The sequence below is a fragment of the Elephantulus edwardii genome, unplaced genomic scaffold, assembly GCF_000299155.1.
Source record: "Elephantulus edwardii isolate Elephantulus edwardi_28Jun2011 unplaced genomic scaffold, EleEdw1.0 scaffold00261, whole genome shotgun sequence".
NCBI classification, from domain to species: domain Eukaryota; kingdom Metazoa; phylum Chordata; class Mammalia; order Macroscelidea; family Macroscelididae; genus Elephantulus; species Elephantulus edwardii.
This window is the reverse complement of record NW_006400011.1, coordinates 3,710,370-3,719,745: the sequence shown is the minus strand read 5'-3', so window position 1 is coordinate 3,719,745 and position 9,376 is coordinate 3,710,370. Positions and strand designations below refer to the sequence as shown.

The window sequence follows — 9,376 nt, the reverse complement described above, 5'->3', positions numbered from 1 at the left end:
ACATCCATTTGTTGAAACATGCCAATGTCGTCAATTCCTGCTCTAGTTTTTGCCCAAGCTTTCATGGCACCTTGAACCTCTCCCTTCAATATCTTAGTTCTTGATTATATGCTACTTCCTAAACAGTTTATTCTGTTAGTAAGTTTATTTGCTTATTGCTTAACAGTGAGTGAGCAATACTTTATGGTACAATAGCACTATTCCTTCAAACTTCTGTGGCTTCCTGAACCATCAGAATCCTTCAGTATTTCATGCTCACGTTTCAAATTTTTCTTCAGCTCATTCAGCTTGAGAAATGCCCATTTGCTCTTCCTTTTGGTTTTCTAACATTTTACTATAATAATAATTTGTCATTGTGAGCCAACTTTTGATTTCTTTTAACTACTTTGTGTCAAGACCAAGTTTCAGAACCCTCTGACATTTATACTAAACTTTTCTTTTCTTTTTTGTTTTAATGGCCTCTAACAAGAAATCTGTTCCAAAGTTGACCCATATAAAATAGACCACCAATTGCTTATGGGCAAATCCATGTTCAAACTGAAAAAAAGGAGCCAAAAATATCCTTGAATATAGGCCACCTGAATTTTGAGGCTGTCCAAGTATAAATGACGTCTTTTTTTTTTTTAAGCGACATGTTTCATTGAATGATTTCCATAAACTATACACAAAGTTTCTAACCATCACCATTCCAGTGAAGTACAAAACATTAAGTTAGAGGCTGTGGGAACAGAAGGTGCACCAAGGTGGCAACTTCCTATCCTGGTTGCTTGTAGGGTGGGGAGTGGGGAAGGTCTTTTATTTTTTTTTTATGGTTTTTACAAATATTTTGTTTATTTTAATGAAACTGATACAATGTCCATTTAAAACCCATATCCCAGGCCAAAAAATACAAATAAAATCAAAAGAGAGGAGTGTTCTGATGTATATACTTCTGCATGAATAATTAACTGCCAATGGAATTTATAATTTTTCTGGGATCTTCTGACAAGAATTTTAATGTCTCTTCAGTGAAGCCATCTCTGGAGTTAGTTATTACTCTCACTATATGTCATCATGACTCCAATCTAATATTCCTCTTCTTTTGGTCCAGACCCTCACATAAACAGCTTCAAGGTAAGGAAAGGTCATTTTTCCACAGTTCAGTTCTCTGAAAAACTTCCATCTCCCACTGAAAATCATAGTCCAGGAGTGAAACAGTCATGTATTAGAACTTCAGGGCCAAATGGAAAGTCACTATGAACACTTGCATTGGTTGATCTTATTTACCCCACAAGCCTGAAAATGCACAGTCCTGAAAAGGTGACCTCTCTGTGCACACAAGTAATTTTTAAGAAGAGACGGCAATATCAAGGGGGAGGAGGTTTGTTCACCAAAAATCAGCACAATTAAAACAAACAATAATGAATAATGAACACTAGAATTCAAAATACCAGATGTTTTAAAGATAGGTGCCAGTTTTCAATTGTTTTGAACACCACATTACAAAAGAACTATTTTTAAAAATAAAAAAGGATTAAGGGAAAAGAAAAAAAATGAAAAGATTATCTAAACTGTTGAATGACTCCCTGTTTGTTTCTGATAAACTTCAATCACATCTTCTTCCTCCATTCCCAGTTCTTCTCGAGTGTGATTATTCAGCAATTCTCTGACCTTCAGAAAGAAACCTGAGTGAATTCGTTGGAACCCCCTGTCTCTGACAGTCTGATTCTTTGAGTTTCTTGAGAAGTGTTGTCATTTTCACCTTGAAGTGAATCTCACTGCTATCCTGTCCAATGACTTTGAGTTTGATGTATTCTCCTTTTTTCTTGTCCCCTAAGTCCTCAGTTGAAGCTGGTCAGACACGGTGACGGTGGCTTTACCCCAGGGCCTCTGCAAAGCAGCGACCTCGGGCAGGGAGGATCTGGCTCCAGGGTTTGCAAATGCGTCTATCTTCCTCACCCAGCCCAACACCGCGGCTGGAGGGACTTCCGCGACGCCTGTCGTCACTTCCGCTACGCACCTGTCTTTTCTTTTTTAAAACAGAGTCCCTTGTTTCAATGTACAAAAAAAAAAATTTACTCTGATTTGATATTAAACTGTATTGAAACAAAATGGACTAAAAGCAAATACTACTCTATGTTGGGGTAGAGGTGGGAGAAAGAATGAGTCCTTCAAAGCAGGAGCGGAGGGAGACAGTTGGAGGAAGGTTCTGTCACTCACGCTGCTCCATTTTTACTTTTGGTGGTCTCAGGAAAGTTCGATTTTTCTTCTCTTTCTTGCCTTTTGTGTTTGCTTGGAAATTTCGCCAGCTATCCACACAACCATTTCGACTTTCCTCAAAGTTTTTCTGCCACTCCCTCTCTTATTTGGCTTTTTCTCGGGCTTCAATCTCTTCTTCCCTTTGTCGCTTCCTTTCATGCATCTCTTTGGCTTCTCTTTCTTCTCTTTTCATTTCCAGTTCAGCAAAGAGCTTCATGGTCTGTTTGTGTACTGCCTGTTTGAACAGCTCAGGATCATCTTCTTCCACGTTTGTAGGTTTCCCTTCCTCCTTTAATGGCTTTTTTCGCTCTTTTACAGTGTGTTCCACGTATTCTTTTCCTGCCTGAATTACATCCAGGGCCCTCTTCTTTTGTTCCGGATCCAGTAGCAACTTGTAAGCTTTGTCCACAGCTCCAAAGGCCTTTTGTGCTCGGTCAGCATCATCTTGATGTTTGTCAGGATGCACCAAGATAGAGAACTGCCGAAATCTCTTTTTTATTTCCTCATCTGTCACTTCAGGATCTATCTGAAGAACCTCAAAGGGGTTCAAGTTGAAGTAGGAGGAACCAGGACGGGTCAATCTCTCCATCTGATTTTTGGATGTTAAAACCGAATCTCTCTTTTCTATTTGCTTCACCTCACTGTAGAAGGTCATAAACGCATCCTCTGTGCCGCCTCTGCCGCCTGAAGCCCCGCTCTCCCCAGAAGCCGCCGTTTCTCCAACTATAAATGACATCTTGAACACTAATAACACAAATCAAATTTGGTAAGGTCAGATTTTCCAAGATTCATACTTCATACATTGCATGAAACGAAAACTGACACTGCTCCTCTTTAATTTGCCGTTCTTGACTTAATTTCCACATAAAGACCACAAGCAAATGTTCCACTCTTTCTGCTCTAGCCTCTATAATCCACTGTAGGAGCTTCAATAATCTTTTAAAAATGTAAATTAGATAATATCTTTTCTCTTCATAACCATTCCAACCTCCTATGGTTTCCCCACTACTCTCAGGAAAAGGAAAAAAAAAAAAAGCAAATTCTTCACTTGGCTTCCCCAAAGCCTTACATCATGTACCGCTTCCTGCTTGGTTTACTACATTGTAACCCACCCGTTTTTTCTCTTTTCTAAACACATCAAGCCCTTTTTTCCCTTAACAGTATTGCACCACTAGGGCTGACTGCTCCACTACGCAATTTTTGCTCCAAACTTGGCACAGTATTTCAAGTCTTAGCTGAGAAAGTACTTTCCAGGCCATTCAATCTAAAGTAACATTTCTGTCATTCTCTTCATTACCCAAGTCTCTATTTAGCACTTGGGAGCCTGAGTGGTAGAGTAGATTAAGCACTGAGCTGCTAATCCAAAGGTCTTTGGTTCAAACCCACCAACTACATTACAGGAGAAAGATGTAGCAGCCTGCTTCCCTAAAATGTTGATGGAAACTAGATAGAGCCATTCTTCCGTCCCTCAGTGTTAGGATCAACACTGCCTCAATGGCTGTGGATGGCTACAGCACTATCTTCTAGGTTTACTTGTTCTATATACAACTCATACACAACTCTGTCTCTTATTACTGATGCAGAATGCTTCCCGACTAATAGCGGGTACTCGAATGACACTTGTTAAATAACCCCAGTCCAAACTAGGAACACCAATCTCTTCCAAGAACCCAAAGATAATGAGTGTTCTCAGCTTCTTACCGCCAAAAGGCTCAAATGATTCTCTGACAAATAGTGGAATTTTAAACAAATAAACAACCAGAAAAATCGCTGGAATTAAGTGCAAATGAGCCAGCTCTTGAAAATGATCTGAAAGCTCATCTGAAGTTTCATCACCAGCTTTAAATTCCCCACAGTAAACCTAGCAGGAATTTAGCATCTAAATTTTAACACAAAGGAAGAATCTAAACACTCACCTGTGTGTTCACAGGTGGGTTCCTGGCCTTCTTCTAAGAAATTTTTAACAAACCATTCCAATCCCGCACTGTACCACTTAGGGGAGAAAACATTTAAAATTATACTAACTACTGTGATATGACAAGAGTATTTATGAAAATATCTTTTTCTCTAAGTTCAACCTTTACTGGAGCCATCCCGATTTGCACTTTCACCTTGGATTAATAGCAAACACTGTATTCCAACTATAAAGCAAGTTTAGAACAATTATCCCTCATAAAAATTAGTCCCCATAATAATAGCACAGTGAAAGAAATGTGGCTTTCCATGGTCTTGGAGTACTCAAACTGGCATCTCAGGTGACGGTTTTCTTTTTGGCTCAAGATTAGTCAGGTTACCACTATGAGTTTTATTATGAGTTACCATTATGACTTTTTTCTGTCTAGGATAGGGTAGAAAGTCTGGCCACAACAGTCTCATATCTCTGCCTGTCTGCCTTTTGGTGATGGTCCAAAGATCTCTATTTAAGATCCATGAATTGGATATCCATGGCGAGAAGGAAGTTCTTAGGCAGCGGGCGGGGGGCTGGAAACACTTGATGCTCCAGGTCTGCACTGGTCACCACAATAAGCTGCCAAAGCTCGTCTCTCATAGGTTCTCTTCCATGCCCTCAGCAGGGCTAGCCCTCAGCAGGGCTAACACTCAGCACATGATGCACCATATCTCGTCCTGGAGTGACAGGTATGAGCTCAAGCTGATTGTCCTCCTGAGACATGCCCAGAGGCAAACAGGAATCTGGAATAGTGGGTGCTCCAGCTTTGTAGATTTTCACATCTGAAAACTTGACATTGAAGGTATGGGGGTAGAAACAGCCTCGGAATCCATAAAAATACTCACGGATGTGTTCATCCCTACATTCTCACCGAAAGTCCTTGGAGCACTCAACTACACCCCATGATTTAGGAAGGAGTACAGTCCATACAAAGTGAGGTAAGTCCCATTTCAATTCACTGTACAGCAGTTCTTGATCCAGAACCACAACAACAACTAGCTCAAAAGCTGATGCTGTATGCACCAGAACCTGGCAACCAGAGCCCTTAACCCAGCCACAGGTGTAAATGACGCAGCCACTCAGAGAGGTCCTTTGGCTCACCTCACACCTCTGGTGGGACACATCTGCCAGACAAGATGCAATCTTATTATAAAGCTTGATGTTGGTGCCAGGAGTTGTGGAGCCTAGATGATAGACCAGATGAGCCTGGATAGAGAAGCCCTCTTCAACATCTGCTGGACGTTCAATGTAGAGGGTACCAGGGATGGACACAGAACCTTGGCCACATCCATTTCCATGTAAGTGGGATGGGTGCCCAAGCACACTGCATAGTTGATCAGTAAGAGGCACACAGTGGACTTGCCCACATCAGTGGGGCCCACTGCCATCACCCAGGGCACTCGATCTTCTCCGCTTGCCTCCACATCTGCTCCAAGACTGTGTGAGTGTTGAGGTCAAGTAGCATTGGGGTGTCCTTGGAAGCATAAGCCACTTCAGTGAGGCCACTCAGCCACACAGAACAGCCATGACAAGGAAAAACGGCCACCTTGGCACCTGCATCAAAGGTGAATTTCTTTTTGGGGGGTCAATTCTGTGCAAAATATTTCTGCCATACCGGCCAGCAGCTCCAACTGAACCGACTGAGATGCTTCCAACTCAAAGCGAAGTTCAGTTTCTCACTCAAGTTCAAATTTAGTTGTTGGCTTTTTGTCATCTTTGGCTTCCTTGCCCATCTTTCACATGTAGCTGCTGTTCCGGAATCAAGGCCTCGAGCCCACACAGCAACACGGGAACCTCAGCCCAACCGTTTGATTCCATTCTATGCTAAGTAGTATATTTGGTTGGATGTACAACAGTTTGTTTAACCATTCATCCTTTGAAGAATACTGGGATTATTTCAGTTGTATGATATAAGTGCATAATTTTCATATATTGATTTCTATTTCTATTTCTGTGGCATAAATGTCTATACTACTTAGCACTTCATGGTATAAAATTCTTATAGTATCAATAACTCAGCTGTATGTTAAACAAATAATTCCTAGGTGGTGCAAAAGGTTAATGTGCTTGCCTGATAATCATACTGTTGTAGATTCAAGTCCACTCAAAAGTATAGTAAAAGAAATACCTGGAGATCTATTAAAAAAAATAATCAGCTGATGAAAACTCTGTGGAGGACAGTTCAACTCTGACATGGGTAGAATTGTGTTAGGTTGAGTTGTGCCAGTTGGCCATGAGCAAAAGTCAACTGAACAGCAACTGGAAATTACTCAATGGAAGATTGAGAAAATAGACTATAGGATGCTGTTATTCAGTTATTTACTTCTTTAGCTATCTGACAGATAATTATTGGATGCTTATACTATGTCAGGAACTTATAAGCGAGGCCCTTTCTTTATAAAAGCACAAGAAGCATCTTACCCATGATCCCCAATGCCTCACCCTCTCCACGATAGTAGATGATACCTCAGTGGAGGCTCACGGATGCTGCCTTGGGCTGAAACAACCTCACAGGGTATCTTCCCAAGATGTGGGCTAGTTGCTACAAGTTCGGGGTCTTTCCATATTATACTTCTGTCATGCACAAAACTAATAGCTCTTGGAATGGAGTGAATCTCCAACTTCTCTAAAAAGATGCTCCTGTTTGAATGGAAGGAAGGGAGAGCAGAGGAGCTAATGGGTTTTAAGATGATGTGATTATTTTCCCCTACTTGATACTCCTAGATTTGCTGCCAATTCACTTGAGCATGTTGCCAAGAGAGAGGTGCCATCTGGGATACACCATATGTAATCCATGACGGTTTTCCCATATGGCAGGTGATCATCAGCAACTTCTCATAAAGCTCTGAGCAATTGGATGGCGGGGAGAGATAAGGTAGCAAATGTTCTTTAGATGATAACTTTTCCCCTTGGCCTCTGCACAAAATACATTTGGCCCATTTACTCTTGATTCTATTTGACCCCTTAACTCATCTCTGTCCTTTCAGTGCCCATTTTCCTTTGGTGTCTGCATTAATTTCTTCATGCATTGATTTGACAAACACCTACATAAAGTACTGTTTTCTAAGCAGAGGACTATCATGTAACTTTCACAGATCCATCACTCCACAAGCTGTCCAGAGCCAAGTCACGCAACCAACTTACTCTCTAACTGAGACTTATATGCATCCTAGTGGGGGTTCTGGAAATGTTTTATTGTATAAACAAGTAAATACTTCACTGGTAGCTGAAAGGTTGTCTGAACCAAGACAGAGATACCTGTGAAGACAAGCTATTTGTGTCTGAAAGCCTTGAGAATCCCATGGCACCAGCCTACATTCCACACATAGTCACAAATTGGAATCAATCCAACGGGAGCTAACAATAACATCAAAAAGCAAAGGTTTGGGTCCTGGAAGACCTGTATTCAACTCTCACTTCTGCCTAAAGCTATGTGATTGGGGATAAAGCAATTACTATTTTCATCCTGTTATTTCATTAGCAAAGTGATTTAAAATTAGAAAAGATGTGTGTGGTAAGGCTGTATATCTTTCCACCATACTCATTCAATCAATACACTAAGGAAATAATTTGCCACATGACTTATATAAAGAACAAAGCATCAGGAAGGGCCGAAGACTCATTAAAAATCTGTGAAGGAGGTAACTTTGCTTGCTATTAGCTAAGAGGACTTAGAATGCTATGCATGAAGAGACTGGATAAAAACAGTGTTTGCAACAATAGATCTAAGCACAATAATAATTGTGCAGTCACAAGGGTCATGCAGGACCTTGAAATACTTCATTCTATTCTATGTAGGATCATTATGTGCTTTAATTCACTCCATGGCACCTGGTGAACTGGTTGAAAATGCCAGGACTGGCCAATGTCATCTGTGACCCAAATGCATAGGAAAGAACTTTAACATAGATTCCTGTCATCAAATCTGTCCAAAAACAATTTTGCTTCTTGTTTGCTCTAAGGAGGCAGTTTGGCATGCTTATTGGAGGCAGATTGCCAGCATCAGATCTTGTCTTTACACCTAAAAAAACTCGATTTTGGCTGAATCAATCTATCAAGGAGAATAATAATTACTCAGTCATTGCCACTAAGCCAGAATCAACACATAGCTGACACTCTAACCGGATGTCAATATCTATGTGTTCCGTTTCATTTTTTATAATTTCCAGGTTTCCTAGATTTATAATTCATACACTCCACATCCCAATTATTAGTGAAACTTTACAGCTATTCCCCCCTGCCATGGTGGTATTTTCAGTTGCTTAATATGTGTGTGGAATTTGAACAGGGAATAAGGACGACCAAAAAATAATTGATGCCTTTGAATTGTGATGTTGGTAAAAAGCATTTAAGATAGCATGGATTTCCAAAAGAACAAACATATCTGCAACCAGGTTTCTTCTTCAAGGCAACTTTGAACACCTTGTTAGGAAGTTGCAGTCCTTGGAATAAAATATTATGCTTGGAAAACCAGAGAGAAAGACTCTCAATGAGATAGACTGACACAGTGACTGCAACAACAGGCTTGATTATTGCAAAGACTGTGAGGATGGTACAAGAAGAGCAAGGTTTGATTTATTGTTCATATCATGCCAAGTAGTCATAGTCATAAAACAATAATAATAACACTGGTCAGAGTCAAACTCTATGGCACTTAACAACAATTCATGACAAACAAAACCAGAAACCATTTATATGTCCATCAAGAGTAGAGTAAAAAAAAAAAAAATAGAGTAGAGTCAATAATCATTTATTCACACATTAGGATACTAAAGAACAATGAAAATAAAGAACTATAGATAAAACTTTGGATTCAGTTCAGATCACCAGGTGCTCTGCTGGAGAAGGAGGGAGAACTTTCTCCTGTGCTAGTTGGTTCTGATTTAATGGCCCACAACCAGAAAAGAAATAGTTAAAAAAAACCCACCAAACTTTGGATGACTCTCACAGATGCAATGTTTTATTAAAGGGGTCAAACATAAATGCCTGCATTTATCATTTAATTTATAAAGACCAAAACCAGGCAAAATAATCTAAACATATAGCCTAATGCCTGGAAAAGAGCAAGAAAGAAGTTCCTGGTGGATTACGCACACCCTGTTGTTTAAAAGCTGAGATGTGAGAAAACTGTTTAAAAGGGATATCTGATTAGGTATTATTGTCAAGAAAGGAGTCCAGAACGAAGGCTGC

The 9,376-nt window shown here is 40.2% G+C and overlaps 3 pseudogenes; all 3 read right to left on the bottom strand.

Moving 5' to 3' along the window:
* Positions 1–1,545: 1,545 nt before the first annotated feature.
* Positions 1,546–1,828, bottom strand: LOC102873479 (annotated as a pseudogene).
* Positions 1,829–2,191: 363 nt separating this feature from the next.
* On the bottom strand, positions 2,192–2,974 carry LOC102873071 (annotated as a pseudogene).
* Positions 2,975–4,654: 1,680 nt separating this feature from the next.
* On the bottom strand, positions 4,655–5,919 carry LOC102866564 (annotated as a pseudogene).
* Positions 5,920–9,376: the final 3,457 nt, after the last annotated feature.